Source organism: Perna viridis, chromosome 2 (genome assembly GCF_037379345.1).
Source record: "Perna viridis isolate PV_CMFRI_1.1 ecotype Kerala chromosome 2, ASM3737934v1, whole genome shotgun sequence".
Taxonomy (NCBI): Eukaryota; Metazoa; Mollusca; class Bivalvia; order Mytilida; family Mytilidae; genus Perna; species Perna viridis.
In genome coordinates, this window is record NC_142446.1 from 18,186,785 (window position 1) to 18,209,662 (window position 22,878).

Below are 22,878 nucleotides of genomic sequence, written 5' to 3' on the forward strand. Positions count from 1 at the left end.
TTTCCATAGGTTTTGTCTTAAAAGGCTTTATACGCAGAAGAAATAACAAGAATTTCATAAAAAAATGTCGAAATATTATGTTAAGATGTGTTTAATCAAATTATGAAAATAAAAGTGGAGATCACTAAGTAAAAAATATCAATGCAATGAAATGGGTAGAGGAGTACAACAATCTGACATAAAAATGACTGGACATGAGCAGTGAAAATCTTTATAATGCTATGTCATGTCACATGATGTGTTAATTCATAATTTATTATATTGTTTTCTTAGTATTATGATTCAATGTAGGTACTTATCTCCAAGTGCAATTGATTTGCACTTAAGTTTAAGATTAAGATTAAGTTATACAACTTAACTTATAAAGAGTAATCAAGGGAACCAAGGTTATAGCGGTAATCAAAAGAACGTAATCCAGGGACAAAGACCAGACATGGAAAACAGACATACACAACAAAGAATATAAAGTAACTAAAATCATACATACAAAGTAACAAAAGTAAATGAGCATCTCGGAAGAAAATGATTATATTCTGTACCATAAAGACTTATAGTTCATACGTATTTTGTTATGGTCTTCTAACTTGTTATATTTAATATATTCTATTTTGTCAGGTTACTTATGTATGAATATTTTGAGTGATTATCAACATTTGACTCTTGTAGTTCAATCCATCATATTTTTTAAGTTAGTAAGATTTATGTCATTAGATCTGGATGTTGGAAATATTGATAAATGGTATACATATTAGTTTTACTGGCTTTCATATACAACTTGGCACTCCTTACTGTGTTAAAATATCATATTATACCAAAGTGATTGAGATGAACATCATCAAAACATTAAAATCTGTTGATTGTCATAAACACTTGTGATACCTTGAGATCTGTATATTCTTGTTTTTCCTTTTGTATTTAACTGTATGTACATGTACTTAATTTACTCAAAATGAACATGCATTGAAAGCTAAATGAATCTGCTATAATACGACATAAATTTTATTGTTACATTTATTCACTAATATATATTTATATGAAATCAAAATTGTTAACAAAAATTGCTTCCTTCTGTTTATGTTGACTTGCAAACGAAAAACTTGAATATCGTTTGATTTGGATTTCAACTTTTGTAAAGACTGCTGACATAATTGAATTGTACTATGCAGGAGACTTTCAGAAATGTTATTCTATACATGCAATGTCATGTTGACGTGTGCATTGACTATAGGTGTTGTCCCACTTGATATATTCAGCGGCACTACCGCGATCTCACCCGACGATGTATTGCCTGGTCAAAGGCCATGTGAGCTATTGTTATCAATTGGCGTCCGTCGCCGTCGTCCGTCGTCGTGGTCGTTAACATTTTTTTTTAAAAATCTTCTCCTTTCTCAGAAACTACTTAGCGTAATTATATGAAACTGCACAGATGTTCCTTTGGGCATCTTTCACAAAAGTTGTGTTTAGATTGTTGATCCGTCAAACAACATGGCCGCCGGTAATGAAAATAGAACATAGGGGTTAGACTATATATTGCATATATATTTTCATTTTAATCTGTCAAGCCATTTAGGAGTTATTGCACTTTTTTCGACGTTTTTTCTTTCATTTTTTTAATGTTATTTCTTTAAAAAAATTTCTCCTCTTACCCTACTTGATCGATTGGAATCAAACTTAGTATTGATGTTCCTTGGGGTATCTTGCACAAAAGTTCTGTTTAGATTTTTGATCCGTCAAAAAACTTTGTCACCGTTACTAAAAATAGAACAGGGGTCAAGCTGTAGTTTTTCAATATATCTCAAAACCCATTAGCCAAATTATAACCGAGTAAAACTGTTCAGCATGATGAGATCTACCTGTGGTCCTTTCGTTATTTTCATCTGTTAAGCCTTGTATTGATCCTTATGATCAGTTCCATCAAAGTCATCGTAGGCCAAAATTATTAGTAAACCTCGTGATAAATGTATTGCCATTGAAAGACAAAATTTAACCAGGTGAGAGATTCAAGCTCCTGGGAGCCTCTTGTTATGTTTGTCATAGAGCTTGAGGTCGACACATTGACATAAACTTCTTTTCTAGTGTTAGAAACATCAGTAGCTGTGGAATGAACGCCATGTTGATTAGTCTGTGACACAACATTAATGTCCATTGCCTGGTTAGCGTACGATGGCACTGTAGCACCACAATCCGAAAATCCATCTGACTGACTTAATTATAAAATACAAATAGAGGCGAACATGCTTAGGATTCTTTAAGGGGGTTTATCTTAAATCCACTATAAGTAAAACTGCTTGATAGTAAAACTTGATATTGCTTTATCAGATAATATGCTCAATAATTGTAAACTACAATTTCTAATATAATTGAAGATTTATAAATGCACGAAGCCGGACTTGTCGCCAAGTTCTGAGAAAGTTTGTGTTCTGTGATTCAGAATCATCTTTTTTTTCAAACCACAAAAAAGATGAAAGGAACAGTTTTTAATTCAATGCAATTGATGTATGTTCTTTTGTGAATTTTGTATTATTTTTTGTTTCTGTTTATGAATGTGCACAAAGCCAGACTTGTCACCAGGTTCTGAGAGATTTTGTACTTGATTTAGGACCATCTTTCTTCAAACCACAAACAAGATGAAATGAACAGTTAATAATTGAATACAATTGATATATGTCCCTTTATGAAATTTATGTTTGTGAATGTGCATGAAGCCTATCTTGTCTCCAAGTTCTGAGAAAGTTTATATCCAGAATTTTTTTGCCCTGGGTTGCGATTTCTAATAAAAGTATTTAAGAGAAACCAGTGGAGTAATTTACATGTTAGTTGTTTTATATACATGTATTATATTTGATTTATAACAGAAAAAGTTTCTTTGATGGAATATTGGTTGATATGTATTTTCTTTTGAACATTTTGGATTGCTTTACAAAGAAATAAGTGTTGAAAGATGTTTTGAAATAATAAAAAAGGATATTTGGACTAAACAGAAATTTAATCGTTGTAGTCTTTGATTTACTGCTCAAAGTATATGATATTGGAAAAGTCATGAACTTCAAGAACTCTATATGTAATTATTGTAATATTGTTAATAATGATTGTGGATAAATGAATTTAATACGTTATTCAGTTTATGATGCAATAAATTGTATTTGATTTTATATTAGTATTGATAACATTACTAAAAGTATTTTTATATACAAAATATACATTCTGCCTACCTATTCTGATGCCATGATTATTATATGAACAGTTTTTTTTCTTCAGAAATTCTGAAATTAATGCATTTGTATACATTATTTCAATCACAATGTGTAAAAAAATGTAGAATTGTAATGTAAAATTAGCTGTGATGTAACTTTTTAGCCCGTGAACTACCATCACATACATTATAGTAACTGCTGTGCTTTACAGAACTTGCATTTTTCATTTATTTATTTATTTTTGTAATACATGAACTATTATGTGGTGAATATAATGTAAAGAATATTATAGTACTGTTAAAATTGGGATGTTCATTTATGATTGTTATTGTAAGCAGTACAGTTCAAGTGGAACATGTCATCTTAAGTCCATTCAAGTCTTTTGTAACTGTACATTTCTCCAATCATCTAATGAACACTGTGAAACTTGAGACCTGCTTTACATAGACGCCATTGTTTCACCGCAATTAAGTTCTGAAACAGCAAATTTCTCTTATTGTCGAAGAAACTATTATGCAACAAGTAATTAGTCAAACGACGAGTAAATTGTCATGCTTTCAAGATGGAGTAATTCATAATTTAAACTAAAGCAAGTTTTCCGTGAAAAAACTAAGTTCATTTTGGTTGTAGCGCTACTGCAACATTTTTTATGAAGTATTGTTACTGATGAAAATAAGAGTTTCATTACTTCTATCAACTTACTAGATATATGGAATTATACTGGTTTTATATTTGATTTGTTATCATAAACTCAGATGTTTTAATGATTTTGAATATTTACATTTTTTTTTCAAAAAGTTATAAAAAAAAAATCCACAGAGATCATTTAGCTAATGATCCTACTTGCCATCTCCCTTTCATATAGAGAATAATATTCTAGTCTTATCATCTTCATATGTTTTACCAACTTTCCCTTTATTTGACAGTTGACTCTTACAAGAAGAATAAAAATATTCAAATTGTTTTGTCTTTAAATAAATCTGTGATCAGTTTTGTTCTTTCCAACTGATGAATCGCAGCCTCTCTTTTCTTCGTCTTCTGTTTTACAGAAGTGTACATCTGCACAATAAAAAAGACGCGATCCTAATGTATATGTACTATTTTTTTTACAGTAAGACCAAATGACACTTTTATTTTGTGATATGTTATTTTTAGTCAAAGGGCTTTTCAGTAGCATCCAAATTACCATGTATTCTTAAATCTCATTCAGTGTCATAAAATACTGCACTTCATTTTGAAGGACTCAGTGTCAAGCTCCTGAAATTGGAAATAGGAAAATATAAATCGTTGGAAATGTTAACATCTGAAAATATCTTTCTGTATTTGCATTTATAAATAATAATCACTAGAATTATTGACACCCTGTCATTTTTAACAGATCTGTTGTACATGTACGATAACAATTGCAAATGAAGTTATAAGACTCCAGTTACTGTCACTTATACATGTGGCTCCAACCCAGTAATGTTTCATACTGATATTTGTTAAAACTCCACGTGGAACTGGGTAACTGTAGAATAATATTAACTGATAAGGGGTACCAAAGTCTTCCTTTAGTACTGGTAAAGTGTCCATAGTAATAGTTTTTAAAATAACCAAACGATCTGTATCATTCTTAGTTCAAGTATATCAGGATATCTTAAAAGCTAAATATAGACTTTTATATACAAAATAAATGAGTTACACAATTGTTAAATTTAAATTGTAGTATTATAATGATAATGTTTTATGTCTTAAACTCATATATATTTTGCTCCGTACGATTTCTGACGAAGCCTGACTTGTCTCGAAGTTCTAAGGATAGAACGACTATATTGTAAATCTTTTCTGCAGTCATGTTCAATAGCAGGTCTTATTTCCATAAGCAAATGTTAACTAGTCATGAAAGCATGTGAACATTTTCCTTATATTGAGTTTATATGGAAATGTTATTTGAAAACCACTTCGGGAATGTAATAAGAGATTACATGTACATGTATTGAAGTATATGCTACTACATGTAATATGGTTTTTGAATTTGTTAACTGTTCACAATGTACTTTCGCCTTCTTCATAATATTCGCACTTCAGTTGATATGTGTATTTTGTTCTTAGAATAAAAAAAATTGATCACTCTGATTTATTTAAGCTTATCCTGCTTACGTCGCCTTTATATGAAAATCCACTTAAAGCCCATGTTGTGGTAGTTTACGTGTTATGTATCAGAGATATCAATCGATAGGGGACGAAGTCCGTGTACGGTATATACCACAAATCTAAAATATAACATAAGAAGTACTGAAAGCCTGATTTCAGTCTTACAGGGAGTAATATCCGGTGTAACTTTCCACAATTTATGGATTAAATACTGGCCAAATGACCAAATAGTTCTGAAAGAGAAAAACAAACTGAATGTAGAGTAAGGTAGTTTCATATCTTAACTTACGGAAGGACTCGTTTGTTGTCATCCATACCTTAATTAAAACTTCCTCCTTTTACATCTCGGCCAGTCTAATATATTAAGTCATATAAGTTGATATCTAGTACTCAGACGTGTTGAAATCAATACACCAAATGGCATAATATACCTAAACCATATTTAATCAAAAAAATCGAATAGGTCTGCAATAGACATGTTTTCACAAAAAATCCATACATAAAGAAAGACAAAAGATATTTCACTTACAGTTTTGTAGCGTGGGTTTCTGTATTGTTTTCCTATAAATGACTTGCAATGGAAACAACTAGTATTTTCTGATATAAATATTGATACCAAATGTAGAAATGGTGGGAAATCCTTTTACAAGATAGCATCAGGAACACTAAAATTTACAATACACAAACGTAAAGAAATAGAAAGTTACACACAGAAGAAATCACTTAAAAAAATAAAGATCTTTATGAAATTGAAATTGATGTGTTGTTTAATCATTCAGTATGTGTTGGTAGAAACATGTTTTCTGGACGATAAATTTGTTCTACAATGTACAAGTTTAAAACAAAAGGAAAGCTGGGATAAGTTTTGGTTTGGGTTGTTACTTAACTGTAAGGAATAAGGGACCAAAACAAGCATTTTCAAGACATCCAATCAATAATTTTATTAAAAGTGTATATATTTCTTTGACATTGTACCTCAAGGTGCCATTCAAAAACAATCTACTGGAGTTTGCAGATCGAGCGTCAAATTTACATTACCACGGATTTTACCTAATGGTACATACATAATAAAGCCAGGACCCACACACAATTTTCTCACAAAAAAAAAAAACCACAAAAAATCCGCATAAAAGACAAAACAAAATAAAAATAAAAACAAAAAAGAAGAAACAAAAGCCCCCTAAAAATAAAATAAAACAAGTTTTAAGTTGTGCTTGAAAGCAAGTCACATACAAGTTCCCTCATGTTCCACACATGATCACAGAATCAAAAAAATTAAATTCAATGTACAATGTCAAGCCTATATACCACGTTTTATAAAATTTAGATGAAATTTACATTATTTTCCAGTGGGGCATATTAATTTAGATGGCGGCCATTTTAAATGGCAGCCATCTACAATAATCCAAAATATGGAACTCGTTCACACTTAGATGGTTTTATATATCCTTCAAATCTGATGAATATATTACAAGTAATTTTTTCCTACATAAAGGAGAAGCATTTGAAAAATCACAAAAATCAACCAAATTGTATAATGGCTATTTAAAGGAAACAGAACGCATCAATTCTCATGAGCATTAATGATTTTGAGTAGGAAAATGATATTTCAAGTACTTAGGCCATATTAAGAAAACGGTCAGCATCTTAAGTTATGGGCGTGCATGATTTTAGCAGGAATACGTGATTTGAAACAGTTTGGCCATGTTAGGCTAACAATGCTTAGATGATATGATAAGCATCCATTTTTGGGTAGATCTCCGTCATACGTGCATGTCAGAGGTACGGTTTGCGTCAGATATGATGATCATATACGTTATTGGTAGGTAAATGTTATTTCGAGTCGAAAGGTCATATCAAAACTAAAGTACGAATCATACGTGATGAGCATGTATGATTTAGGTAGGAAAGTGCTATTTCAAGTAATATTTTCATACTTACGCTTCATATCAAATCATATGTGATGTGCATATACGATTCCAGTAAGAACGTGATGTTTCAAGTACTATGATCATGTTAAGAGTTCTATTCGCATCATATATGATTGGTATGGAAAATTAAGATACGGAAAGGGTATTTCACACAGTATTATTATTTTTGGAATTGAGGGGTGAACAGTACGCATTGATTGTCATGATCATTAATGACTTTGGGTAGGAAAATGATTTTTCAAGTACTTTGGCCATGTTAAAAAACAGTTGGCATTTTAAGTTATGGGCATGTATAATTTTAGCAAGAATAAGTTATTTAAAACCGCTTGGCCATGTTAGGCGTACATTTCCTATATGAGGTGATGGGCATGCATTTTTGGGTAGTTTTTTCTGTCAAACGCGCATGTCAGGGGTACGGTTTCCCTCCGAAGTGACTATCATCTACGTTATTGGCAGTAAAATTTTATTTCGAGTCGTAAGGTCATATTAAGAATAGAGTACGAATTAGATATGATGAGCATGTATGATTTAGGTAGGAAAGTGCTATTTGAAGTAGTATGGTCCAATTTAGGATACACTTCAAATCAGATTTGATAAGTATGTTTGATTCTGCTAAGAAAGAGCTATTTCAAGTAGTATGATTATGTTAAGAGTTCAGTTCGCATCATATGTGATTGATATGGAGAATTAAGGTACGAAAATTGTATTTCACAGAGTATTGTAATCTTTGGAATTGTATAATGGCTATTTAAAGGAGAACTGCACGTATCAATTGTCATGAGCATTAATGATTTTGGGTAGGAAAATGATATTTCAAGTACTTTGGCTATACTAAGGAAACGTTCGCATGTTAAGTTATGGGCATATATGATTTTAGCAGGAATAAGTTTTTCGAAGCAGTTTGGAGTTGTCAGGCGTACAATGCTTATATGATATGGTAAGCATGCATTCTTGGGTAGTTTGTCTGTTAAACGGGCATGGTAGGGGTACAGTTTCCCTCCAGAGTGACTATCATGTACGTTATTGGCAGTAAAATTCTATTTCGAGTCGTAATGTCATATTAAGAATAGAGTACGAATTAGATATGATGAGCATGTATGATTTAGGTAGGAAAGTGCTATTTGAAGTAGTATGGTCCAATTTAGGATACACATCAAATCAGATTTGATCAGTATGTTTGATTTTGCTAAGAATGAGCTATTTCAAGTAGTATGATTATGTTAAGAGTTCAGTTCGCATCATATGTGATTGATATGGAGAATTAAGGTACGAAAATTGTATTTCACAGAGTATTGTAATCTTTGGAATTGTATAATGGCTATTTAAAGGAGAACTGCACGTATCAATTGTCATGAGCATTAATGATTTTGGGTAGGAAAATAATATTTCAAGTACTTTGGCTATATTAAGGAAACGTTCGCATGTTAAGTTATGGGCATGTATGATTTTAGCAGGAATAAGTTATTTGAAACAGTTTGGAGTTGTCAGGCGTACAATGCTTATATGATGTGATAAGCATGCATTTTTGGATAGTTTGTCTGTTAAACGGGCATGTTAGGGGTACGGTTTCCCTCCGAAGTCACTATCATGTACGTTATTGACAGTAAAATGTTATTTCGAGTCGTAATGTCATATTAAGAATAGAGTACGAATTAGATATGATGAGCATGTATGATTTAGGTAGGAAAGTGCTATTTGAAGTAGTATGGTCCAATTTAGGATACATATCAAATCAGATTTGATAAGTATGTTTGATTCTGCTAAGAATGAGCTATTTCAAGTAGAATGATTATGTTAATAGTTCAGTTCGCATCATATGTGATTGTTATGAAGAATTAAGGTACGAAATTGGTATTTCCCACAGTATTGGTATCTTTGGAATTGTATAATGGCTATTTAAGTGAGAGCAGTATGCATCAATTGTGATGAGCATTATTGATTTTGGGTAGGAAAATGATATTTCAAGCACTTTGGCCGTATTAAGAAAACGTTTGGCATCTTAAGTTATCGGCTTATATGATTTTAGTAGGAATAAGTTATTTGAAACAGTTTGGCCATGTTAGGCATACACTTTTTATATGTGATAAGCATGCATTTGTGGGTAGTTTTTCTGTCATACGTGCATGTCAGGGGTACGGTTTGCGTCAGATGTGATGATCCTGTACGTTATTGGCAGGAAAATGTTATATCAAGTCGTAAAATCTAATTACAGATAAATTACTAATCAGATGTGATGAGTATGTGTGATTGAAGTAGGAAAGTGCTAGTACAGGTAGTATTGTCATATTTAGGTTACATATCAAATCAGATGTGATAAGTATGTTTGATTCTGCTAAGAATGAGCTATTTCAAGTAGTATGATTATGTTAAGAGTTCAGTTCGCATCATATGTGATTTGTATGGAGAATTAAGGTACGAAAATGGTATTTCACAGAGTATTGGTATCTTTGGAATTGTATAATGGCTATTTAAAGGAGAACTACACGTATCAATTGTCCTGAGCATTAATGATTTTAGGTAGGAAAATGATATTTAAAGTACTTTGGCCATATTAAGGAAACGTTCGCATGTTAAGTTATGGGCATATATGATTTTAGTAGGAATAAGTTATTCGAAACAGTTTGGAGATGTCAGGCGTACAATGCTTATATGATGTGATAAGCATGCATTCTTGGGTAGTATGTCTGTTAAACGGGCATGTTAGGGGTACGGTTTCCCTCCGAAGTGACTATCATCTACGTTATTGGCAATAAAATTTTATTTCGAGTCGTAAGGTCATATTAAGAATACAGTACGGATTAGATATGATGAGCATGTATGATTTAGGTAGGAAAGTGCTATTTGAAGTAGTATGGTCCAATTTAGGATACACATCAAATCAGATTTGATAAGTATGTTTGATTCTGCTAAGAAAGAGCTATTTCAAGTAGTATGATTATGTTAAGAGTTCAGTTCGCATCATATGTGATTGATATGGAGAATTAAGGTACGAAAATTGTATTTCACAGAGTATTGTAATCTTTGGAATTGTATAATGGCTATTTAAAGGAGAACTGCACGTATCAATTGTCATGAGCATTAATGATTTTGGGTAGGAAAATGATATTTCAAGTACTTTGGCTATACTAAGGAAACGTTCGCATGTTAAGTTATGGGCATATATGATTTTAGCAGGAATAAGTTATTTGAAACAGTTTGGAGATTTCAGGCGTACAATGCTTATATGATGTGATAAGCATGCATTTTTGGATAGTTTGTCTGTTAAACGGGCATGTTAGGGGTACGGTTTCCCTCCGAAATGGCTATCATGTACGTTATTGGCAGTAAAATTTTATTTCGAGTCGTAAGGTCATATTAAGAATACAGTACGAATTAGATATGATGAGCATGTATGATTTAGGTAGGAAAGTGCTATTTGAAGTAGTATGGTCCAATTTAGGATACACATCAAATCAGATTTGATCAGTATGTTTGATTTTGCTAAGAATGAGCTATTTCAAGTAGTATGATTATGTTAAGAGTTCAGTTCGAATCATATGTGATTGATATGGAGAATTAAGGTACGAAATTGGTGTTTCCCACAGTATTAGTATCTTTGGAATTGTATAATGGCTATTTAAGTGAGAGCAGTATGCATCATTTGTGATGAGCATTATTGATTTTGGGTAGGAAAATGATATTTCAAGCACTTTGGCCGTATTAAAAAAAACGTTTGGCATCTTAAGTTATGGGCTTATATGATTTTAGTAGGAATAAGTTATTTGAAACAGTTTGGCCATGTTAGGCATACACTTTTTATATGTGATAAGCATGCATTTGTGGGTAGTTTTTCTGTCATACGTGCATGTCAGGGGTACGGTTTGCGTCAGATGTGATGATCCTGTACGTTATTGGCAGGAAAATGTTATATCAAGTCATAAAATCTAATTACAGATAAATTACTAATCAGATGTGATGAGTATGTGTGATTGAAGTAGGAAAGTGCTAGTACAAGTAGTATGGTCATATTTAGGTTACATATCAAATCAGATGTGATAAGTATGTTTGATTCTGCTAAGAATGAGCTATTTCAAGTAGTATGATTATGTTAAGAGTTCAGTTCGCATCATATGTGATTGATATGGAGAATTAAGGTACGAAATTAGTATTTCACACAGTATTAGTATCTTTGGAATTGTATAATGGCTATTTAAAGGAGAACTGCACGTATCAATTGTCATGAGCATTAATGATTTTGGGTAGGAAAATGATATTTCAAGTACTTTGGCCATATTAAGGAAACGTTCGCATGTTAAGTTATGGGCATATATGATTTTAGCAGGAATAAGTTATATGAAACAGTTTGGAGATGTCAGGCGTACAATGCTTATATGATATGGTAAGCATGCATTCTTGGGTAGTTTGTCTGTTAAACGGGCATGTTAGGGGTACGATTTCCCTCCGAAGTGACTATCATGTACCTTATTGGCAGTAAAATTTTATTTCGATTAGTAATGTCACATTAAGAATACAGTACGAATTAGATATGATGAGCATGTATGATTTAGGTAGGAAAGTGCTATTTGAAGTAGTATGGTCCAATTTAGGATACACATCAAATCAGATTTGATAAGTATGTTTGATTCTGCTAAGAATGAGCTATTTCACGTAGTATGATTATGTTAAGAGTTCAGTTCGCATCATATGTGATTGATATGGAGAATTAAGATACGAAAATTGTATTTCACAGAATATTGTAATCTGTGGAATTGTATAATGGCTATTTAAAGGAGAACTGCACGTATCAATTGTCATGAGCATTAATGATTTTGGGAAGGAAAATGATATTTCAAGTACTTTGGCTATATTAAGGAAACGTTCGCATGTTAAGTTATGGGCATATATGATTTTAGCAGGAATAAGTTATTTGAAACAGTTTGGAGATGTCAGGCGTACAATGCTTATATGATGTGATAAGCATGCATTTTTGGATAGTTTGTCTGTTAAACGGGCATGTTAGGGGTACGGTTTCCCTCCGAAGTGACTATCATCTACGTTATTGGCAGTAAAATTTTATTTCGAGTCGTAAGGTCATGTTAAGAATACAGTACGAATTAGATATGATGAGCATGTATGATTTAGGTAGGAAAGTGCTATTTGAAGTAGTATGGTCCAATTTAGGATACATATCAAATCAGATTTGATAAGTATGTTTGATTCTGCTAAGAATGAGCTATTTCAAGTAGAATGATTATGTTAATAGTTCAGTTCGCATCATATGTGATTGATATGAAGAATTAAGGTACGAAATTGGTATTTCCCACAGTATTGGTATCTTTGGAATTGTATAATGGCTATTTAAGTGAGAGCAGTATGCATCAATTGTGATGAGCATTATTGATTTTGGGTAGGAAAATGATATTTCAAGCACTTTGGCCGTATTAAGAAAACGTTTGGCATCTTAAGTTATCGGCTTATATGATTTTAGTAGGAATAAGTTATTTGAAACAGTTTGGCCATGTTAGGCATACACTTTTTATATGTGATAAGCATGCATTTGTGGGTAGTTTTTCTGTCATACGTGCATGTCAGGGGTACGGTTTGCGTCAGATGTGATGATCCTGTACGTTATTGGCAGGAAAATGTTATATCAAGTCGTAAAATCTAATTACAGATAAATTACTAATCAGATGTGATGAGTATGTGTGATTGAAGTAGGAAAGTGCTAGTACAAGTAGTATGGTCATATTTAGGTTACATATCAAATCAGATGTGATAAGTATGTTTGATTCTGCTAAGAATGAGCTATTTCAAGTAGTATGATTATGTTAAGAGTTCAGTTCGCATCATATGTGATTTGTATGGAGAATTAAGGTACGAAAATTGTATTTCACAGAGTATTGTAATCTTTGGAATTGTATAATGGCTATTTAAAGGAGAACTGCACGTATCAATTGTCATGAGCATTAATGATTTTGGGTAGGAAAATGATATTTCAAGTACTTTGGCTATACTAAGGAAACGTTCGCATGTTAAGTTATGGGCATATATGATTTTAGTAGGAATAAGTTATTCGAAACAGTTTGGAGATGTCAGGCGTACAATGCTTATATGATGTGATAAGCATGCATTCTTGGGTAGTTTGTCTGTTAAACGGGCATGTTAGGGGTACGGTTTCCCTCCGAAGTGACTATCATCTACGTTATTGGCAGTAAAATTTTATTTCGAGTCGTAAGGTCATATTAAGAATACAGTACGAATTAGATATGATGAGCATGTATGATTTAGGTAGGAAAGTGCTATTTGAAGTAGTATGGTCCAATTTAGGATACACATCAAATCAGATTTGATAAGTATGTTTGATTCTGCTAAGAAAGAGCTATTTCAAGTAGTATGATTATGTTAAGAGTTCAGTTCGCATCATATGTGATTGATATGGAGAATTAAGGTACGAAAATTGTATTTCACAGAATATTGTAATCTGTGGAATTGTATAATGGCTATTTAAAGGAGAACTGCACGTATCAATTGTCATGAGCATTAATGATTTTGGGTAGGAAAATGATATTTCAAGTACTTTGGCTATACTAAGGAAACGTTCGCATGTTAAGTTATGGGCATATATTATTTTAGCAGGAATAAGTTATTTGAAACAGTTTGGAGATTTCAGGCGTACAATGCTTATATGATGTGATAAGCATGCATTTTTGGATAGTTTGTCTGTTAAACGGGCATGTTAGGGGTACGGTTTCCCTCCGAAGTGACTATCATCTACGATATTGGCAGTAAAATTTTATTTCGAGTCGTAAGGTCATATTAAGAATACAGTACGAATTAGATATGATGAGCATGTATGATTTAGGTAGGAAAGTGCTATTTGAAGTAGTATGGTCCAATTTAGGATACACATCAAATCAGATTTGATCAGTATGTTTGATTTTGCTAAGAATGAGCTATTTCAAGTAGTATGATTATGTTAAGAGTTCAGTTCGAATCATATGTGATTGATATGGAGAATAAAGGTACGAAATTGGTGTTTCCCACAGTATTAGTATCTTTGGAATTGTATAATGGCTATTTAAGTGAGAGCAGTATGCATCATTTGTGATGAGCATTATTGATTTTGGGTAGGAAAATGATATTTCAAGCACTTTGGCCGTATTAAGAAAAACGTTTGGCATCTTAAGTTATCGGCTTATATGATTTTAGTAGGAATAAGTTATTTGAAACAGTTTGGCCATGTTAGGCATACACTTTTTATATGTGATAAGCATGCATTTGTGGGTAGTTTTTCTGTCATACGTGCATGTCAGGGGTACGGTTTGCGTCAGATGTGATGATCCTGTACGTTATTGGAAGGAAAATGTTATATCAAGTCATAAAATCTAATTACAGATAAATTACTAATCAGATGTGATGAGTATGTGTGATTGAAGTAGGAAAGTGCTAGTACAAGTAGTATGGTCATATTTAGGTTACATATCAAATCAGATGTGATAAGTATGTTTGATTCTGCTAAGAATGAGCTATTTCAAGTAGTATGATTATGTTAAGAGTTCAGTTCGCATCATATGTGATTGATATGGAGAATTAAGGTACGAAATTAGTATTTCCCACAGTATTAGTATCTTTGGAATTGTATAATGGCTATTTAAAGGAGAACTGCACGTATCAATTGTCATGAGCATTAATGATTTTAGGTAGGAAAATGATATTTCATGTACTTTGGCCATATTAAGGAAACGTTCGCGTGTTAAGTTGTGGGCATATATGATTTTAGCAGGAATAAGTTATTCGAAACAGTTTGGAGATGTAAGGCCTACAATGCTTATATGATGTGATAAGCATGCATTCTTGGGTAGTTTGTCTGTTAAACGGGCATGTTAGGGGTACGATTTCCCTCCGAAGTGACTATCATGTACGTTATTGGCAGTAAAATTTTATTTCGAGTCGTAATGTCATATTAAGAATACAGTACGAATTAGATATGATGAGCATGTATGATTTAGGTAGGAAAGTGCTATTTGAAGTAGTATGGTCCAATTTAGGATACACATCAAATCAGATTTGATAAGTATGTTTGATTCTGCTAAGAATGAGCTATTTCACGTAGTATGATTATGTTAAGAGTTCAGTTCGCATCATATGTGATTGATATGGAGAATTAAGGTACGAAATTGGTATTTCCCACAGTATTGGTATCTTTGGAATTGTATAATGTCTATTAGTGAGAGCAGTATGCATCAATTGTGATGAGCATTATTGATTTTGGGTAGGAAAATGATATTTCAAGCACTTTGGCCGTATTAAGAAAACGTTTGGCATCTTAAGTTATCGGCTTATATGATTTTAGTAGGAATAAGTTATTTGAAACAGTTTGGCCATGTTAGGCATACACTTTTTATATGTAATAAGCATGCATTTGTGGGTAGTTTTTCTGTCATACGTGCATGTCAGGGGTACGGTTTGCGTCAGATGTGATGATCCTGTACGTTATTGGCAGGAAAATGTTATATCAAGTCATAAAATCTAATTACAGATAAATTACTAATCAGATGTGATGAGTATGTGTGATTGAAGTAGGAAAGTGCTAGTACAAGTAGTATGGTCATATTTAGGTTACATATCAAATCAGATGTGATAAGTATGTTTGATTTTGCTAAGAATGAGCTATTTCAAGTAGTATGATTATGTTAAGAGTTCAGTTCGCATCATATGTGATTTGTATGGAGAATTAAGGTACGAAAATTGTATTTCACAGAGTATTGTAATCTTTGGAATTGTATAATGGCTATTTAAAGGAGAACTGCACGTATCAATTGTCATGAGCATTAATGATTTTGGGTAGGAAAATGATATTTCAAGTACTTTGGCTATATTAAGGAAACGTTCGCATGTTAAGTTATGGGCATATATGATTTTAGCAGGAATAAGTTTTTCGAAGCAGTTTGGAGTTGTCAGGCGTACAATGCTTATATGATATGGTAAGCATGCATTCTTGGGTAGTTTGTCTGTTAAAAGGGCATGTCAGGTGTACAGTTTCCCTCCAGAGTGACTATCATGTACGTTATTGGCAGTAAAATTCTATTTCGAGTCGTAATGTCATATTAAGAATACAGTACGAATTAGATATGATGAGCATGTATGATTTAGGTAGGAAAGTGCTATTTGAAGTAGTATGGTCCAATTTAGGATACACATCAAATCAGATTTGATCAGTATGTTTGATTTTGCTAAGAATGAGCTATTTCAAGTAGTATGATTATGTTAAGAGTTCAGTTCGCATCATATGTGATTGATATGGAGAATTAAGGTACGAAAATTGTATTTCACAGAGAATTGTAATCTTTGGAATTGTATAATGGCTATTTAAAGGAGAACTGCACGTATCAATTGTCATGAGCATTAATGATTTTGGGTAGGAAAATGATATTTCAAGTACTTTGGCTATATTAAGGAAACGTTCGCATGTTAAGTTATGGGCATATATGATTTTAGCAGGAATAAGTTATTTGAAACAGTTTGGAGATGTCAGGCGTACAATGCTTATATGATGTGATAAGCATGCATTTTTGGATAGTTTGTCTGTTAAACGGGCATGGTAGGGGTACGGTTTCCCTCCGAAGTGACTATCATGTACGTTACTGACAGTAAAATTTTATTTCGAGTCGTAAGGTCATGTTAAGAATACAGTACGAATTAGATATTATGAGCATGTATGATTTAGGTAGGAAAGTGCTATTTGAAGTAGTATGGTCCAATATAGGATACATATCAAATCAGATTTGATAAGTATGTTTGATTCTGCTAAGAATGAGCTATTTCAAGAAGAATGATTATGTTAAGAGTTAAGTTCGCATCATATGTGATTGATATGGAGAATTAAGGTACGAAATTGGTATTTCCCACAGTATTGGTATCTTTGGAATTGTATAATGTCTATTAGTGAGAGCAGTATGCATCAATTGTGATGAGCATTATTGATTTTGGGTAGGAAAATGATATTTCAAGCACTTTGGCCGTATTAAGAAAACGTTTGGCATCTTAAGTTATCGGCTTATATGATTTTAGTAGGAATAAGTTATTTGAAACAGTTTGGCCATGTTAGGCATACACTTTTTATATGTGATAAGCATGCATTTGTGGGTAGTTTTTCTGTCATACGTGCATGTCAGGGGTACGGTTTGCGTCAGATGTGATGATCCTGTACGTTATTGGCAGGAAAATGTTATATCAAGTCATAAAATCTAATTACAGATAAATTACTAATCAGATGTGATGAGTATGTGTGATTGAAGTAGGAAAGTGCTAGTACAAGTAGTATGGTCATATTTAGGTTACATATCAAATCAGATGTGATAAGTATGTTTGATTCTGCTAAGAATGAGCTATTTCAAGTAGTATGATTATGTTAAGAGTTCAGTTCGCATCATATGTGATTGATATGGAGAATTAAGGTACGAAATTAGTATTTCACACAGAATTAGTATCTTTGGAATTGTATAATGGCTATTTAAAGGAGAACTGCACGTATCAATTGCCATGAGCATTAATGATTTTAGGTAGGAAAATGATATTTCAAGTACTTTGGCCATATTAAGGAAACGTTCGCATGTTAAGTTATGGGCATATATGATTTTAGCAGGAATAAGTTATTCGAAACAGTTTGGAGATGTAAGGCCTACAATGCTTATATGATGTGATAAGCATGCATTCTTGGGTAGTTTGTCTGTTAAACGGGCATGTTAGGAGTACGATTTCCCTCCGAAGTGACTATCATGTATGTTATTGGCAGTAAAATTTTATTTCGAGTCGTAATGTCATATTAAGAATACAGTACGAATTAGATATGATGAGCATGTATGATTTAGGTAGGAAAGTGCTATTTGAAGTAGTATGGTCCAATTTAGGATACACATCAAATCAGATTTGATAAGTATGTTTGATTCTGCTAAGAATGAGCTATTTCACGTAGTATGATTATGTTAAGAGTTCAGTTCCCATCCTATGTGGTTGATATGGAGATTTAAGGTACGAAAATTGCATTTCACAGAATATTGTAATCTTTGGAATTGTAGAATGGCTATTTAAAGGAGAACTGCACGTATCAATTGCCATGAGCATTAATGATTTTGGGTAGGAAAATAATATTTCGAGTACTTTGGCTATACTAAGGAAACGTTCGCATGTTAAGTTATGGGCATATATGATTTTAGCAGGAATAAGTTATATGAAACAGTTTGGAGATGTCAGGAGTACAATGCTTATATGATGTGATAAGCATGCATTTGTGGATAGTTTGTCTGTTAAACGGGCATGGTAGGGGTACGGTTTCCCTCCGAAGTGACTATCATGTACGTTATTGGCAGTAAAATTTTATTTCGAGTCGTAAAGTCATGTTAAGAATACAGTACGAATTAGATATGATGAGCATGTATGATTTAGGTAGGAAAGTGCTATTTGAAGTAGTATGGTCCAATTTAGGATACATATCAAATCAGATTTGATAAGTATGTTTGATTCTGCTAAGAATGAGCTATTTCAAGTAGAATGATTATGTTAAGAGTTCAGTTCGCATCATATGTGATTGATATGAAGAATTAAGGTACGAAATTGGTATTTCCCACAGTATTGGTATCTTTGGAATTGTATAATGGCTATTTAAGTGAGAGCAGTATGCATCAATTGTGATGAGCATTATTGATTTTGTGTAGGAAAATGATATTTCAAGCACTTTGGCCGTATTAAGAAAACGTTTGGCATCTTAAGTTATCGGCTTATATGATTTTAGTAGGAATAAGTTATTCGAAACAGTTTGGCCATGTTAGGCATACACTTTTTATATGTGATAAGCATGCATTTGTGGGTAGTTTTTCTGTCATACGTGCATGTCAGGGGTACGGTTTGCGTCAGATGTGATGATCCTGTACGTTATTGGCAGGAAAATATTATATCAAGTCGTAAAATCTAATTACAGATAAATTACTAATCAGATGTGATGAGTATGTGTGATTGAAGTAGGAAAGTGCTAGTACAAGTAGTATGGTCATATTTAGGTTACATATCAAATCAGATGAGATAAGTATGTCTGATTTTGCTAAGAATGAGCTATTTCAAGTAGTATGATTATGTTAAGAGTTCAGTTCGCATCATATGTGATTTGTATGGAGAATTAAGGTACGAAAATTGTATTTCACAGAGTATTGTAATCTTTGGAATTGTATAATGGCTATTTAAAGGAGAACTGCACGTATCAATTGTCATGAGCATTAATGATTTTGGGTAGGAAAATGATATTTCAAGTACTTTGGCTATATTAAGGAAACGTTCGCATGTTAAGTTATGGGCATGTATGATTTTAGCAGGAATAAGTCATTTGAAACAGTTTGGAGATGTCAGGCGTACAATGCTTATATGATGTGATAAGCATGCATTTTTGGATAGTTTGTCTGTTAAACGGGCATGGTAGGGGTACGGTTTCCCTCCGAAGTGACTATCATGTACGTTATTGACAGTAAAATTTTATTTCGAGTCGTAAGGTCATGTTAAGAATACAGTACGAATTAGATATTATGAGCATGTATGATTTAGGTAGGAAAGTGCTATTTGAAGTAGTATGGTCCAATTTAGGATACACATCAAATCAGATTTGATAAGTATGTTTGATTCTGCTAAGAATGAGCTATTTCACATAGTATGATTATGTTAAGAGTTCAGTACGCATCATATGTGATTGATATGGAGAATTAAGGTACGAAAATTGTATTTCACAGAATATTGTAATCTTTGGAATGGAAATGTAGAATGGCTATTTAAAGGAGAACTGCACGTATCAATTGTCATGAGCATTAATGATTTTGGGTAGGAAAATGATATTTCAAGTACTTTGGCTATACTAAGGAAACGTTCGCATGTTAAGTTATGGGCATATATGATTTTAGCAGGAATAAGTTATATGAAACAGTTTGGAGATGTCAGGAGTACAATGCTTATATGATGTGATAAGCATGCATTTTTGGATAGTTTATCTGTTAAACGGGCATGGTAGGGGTACGGTTTCCCTCCGAAGTGACTATCATGTACGTTATTGACAGTAAAATTTTATTTCGAGTCGTAAGGTCATGTTAAGAATACAGTACGAATTAGATATGATGAGCATGTATGATTTAGGTAGGAAAGTGCTATTTGAAGTAGTATGGTCCAATTTAGGATACATATCAAATCAGATTTGATAAGTATGTTTGATTCTGCTAAGAATGAGCTATTTCAAGTAGAATGATTATGTTAAGAATTCAGTTCGCATCATATGTGATTGATATGAAGAATTAAGGTACGAAATTGGTATTTCCCACAGTATTGGTATCTTTGGAATTGTATAATGGCTATTTAAGTGAGAGCAGTATGCATCAATTGTGATGAGCATTATTGATTTTGGGTAGGAAAATGATATTTCAAGCACTTTGGCCGTATTAAGAAAACGTTTGGCATCTTAAGTTATCGGCTTATATGATTTTAGTAGGAATAAGTTATTTGAAACAGTTTGGCCATGTTAGGCATACACTTTTTATATGTGATAAGCATGTATTTGTGGGTAGTTTTTCTGTCATACGTGCATGTCAGGGGTACGGTTTGCGTCAGATGTGATGATCCTGTACGTTATTGGCAGGAAAATGTTATATCAAGTCGTAAAATCTAATTACAGATAAATTACTAATCAGATGTGATGAGTATGTGTGATTGAAGTAGGAAAGTGCTAGTACAAGTAGTATGGTCATATTTAGGTTACATATCAAATCAGATGTGATAAGTATGTTTGGTTCTGCTAAGAATGAGCTATTTCAAGTAGTATGATTATGTTAAGAGTTCAGTTCGCATCATATGTGATTTGTATGGAGAATTAAGGTACGAAAATTGTATTTCACAGAGTATTGTAATCTTTGGAATTGTATAATGGCTATTTAAAGGAGAACTGCACGTATCAATTGTCATGAGCATTAATGATTTTGGGTAGGAAAATGATATTTCAAGTACTTTGGCTATATTAAGGAAACGTTCGCATGTTAAGTTATGGGCATATATGATTTTAGCAGGAATAAGTTTTTCGAAGCAGTTTGGAGTTGTCAGGCGTACAATGCTTATATGATATGGTAAGCATGCATTCTTGGGTAGTTTGTCTGTTAAACGGGCATGGTAGGGGTACGGTTTCCCTCCGAAGTGACTATCATGTACGTTATTGACAGTAAAATTTTATTTCGAGTCGTAAGGTCATGTTAAGAATACAGTACGAATTAGATATGATGAGCATGTATGATTTAGGTAGGAAAGTGCTATTTGAAGTAGTATGGTCCAATTTAGGATACATATCAAATCAGATTTGATAAGTATGTTTGATTCTGCTAAGAATGAGCTATTATTTCAAGTAGAATGATTATGTTAAGAGTTCAGTTCGCATCATATGTGATTGATATGAAGAATTAAGGTACGAAATTGGTATTTCCCACAGTATTGGTATCTTTGGAATTGTATAATGGCTATTTAAGTGAGAGCAGTATGCATCAATTGTGATGAGCATTATTGATTTTGGGTAGGAAAATGATATTTCAAGCACTTTGGCCGTATTAAGAAAATGTTTGGCATCTTAAGTTATCGGCTTATATGATTTTAGTAGGAATAAGTTATTGAAACAGTTTGGCCATGTTAGGCATACACTTTTTATATGTGATAAGCATGCATTTGTGGGTAGTTTTTCTGTCATACGTGCATGTCAGGGGTACGGTTTGCGTCAGATGTGATGATCCTGTACGTTATTGGCAGGAAAATGTTATATCAAGTCGTAAAATCTAATTACAGATAAATTACTAATCAGATGTGATGAGTATGTGTGATTGAAGTAGGAAAGTGCTAGTACAAGTAGTATGGTCATATTTAGGTTACATATCAAATCAGATGTGATAAGTATGTTTGATTTTGCTAAGAATGAGCTATTTCAAGTAGTATGATTATGTTAAGAGTTCAGTTCGCATCATATGTGATTTGTATGGAGAATTAAGGTACGAAAATTGTATTTCACAGAGTATTGTAATCTTTGGAATTGTATAATGGCTATTTAAAGGAGAACTGCACGTATCAATTGTCATGAGCATTAATGATTTTGGGTAGGAAAATGATATTTCAAGTACTTTGGCTATATTAAGGAAACGTTCGCATGTTAAGTTATGGGCATATATGATTTTAGCAGGAATAAGTTTTTCGAAGCAGTTTGGAGTTGTCAGGCGTACAATGCTTATATGATATGGTAAGCATGCATTCTTGGGTAGTTTGTCTGTTAAAAGGGCATGTCAGGTGTACAGTTTCCCTCCAGAGTGACTATCATGTACGTTATTGGCAGTAAAATTCTATTTCGAGTCGTAATGTCATATTAAGAATACAGTACGAATTAGATATGATGAGCATGTATGATTTAGGTAGGAAAGTGCTATTTGAAGTAGTATGGTCCAATTTAGGATACACATCAAATCAGATTTGATCAGTATGTTTGATTTTGCTAAGAATGAGCTATTTCAAGTAGTATGATTATGTTAAGAGTTCAGTTCGCATCATATGTGATTGATATGGAGAATTAAGGTACGAAAATTGTA

General features: G+C 32.7%; 2 long non-coding RNA genes across 17 annotated transcripts in view; one reads left to right on the forward strand and one right to left on the reverse strand.

Moving 5' to 3' along the window:
- The window catches only part of LOC148623894 (uncharacterized), a 36,933-nt gene extending 31,621 nt beyond the window's left edge, over positions 1–5,312 (forward strand). Inside the window, exon 11 of the long non-coding RNA XR_015919549.1 lies at positions 2,077–5,312. This is a non-coding gene — a long non-coding RNA (uncharacterized LOC148623894). The remainder of the gene's footprint in view (positions 1–2,076) is intronic.
- Positions 4,322–22,878, reverse strand: part of LOC148623895 (uncharacterized) — a 79,748-nt gene continuing 61,191 nt past the window's right edge. For 15 of the 16 annotated variants that reach the window (XR_015919563.1, XR_015919575.1, XR_015919572.1 and 12 more), the window contains 3 exons: positions 5,860–5,995; positions 5,337–5,449; positions 4,322–4,451 (listed from right to left, as the gene is read on the reverse strand). This is a non-coding gene — a long non-coding RNA (uncharacterized LOC148623895). The remainder of the gene's footprint in view (positions 4,452–5,336; positions 5,450–5,859; positions 5,996–22,878) is intronic. The other variant, XR_015919560.1, reaches the window with a different exon arrangement.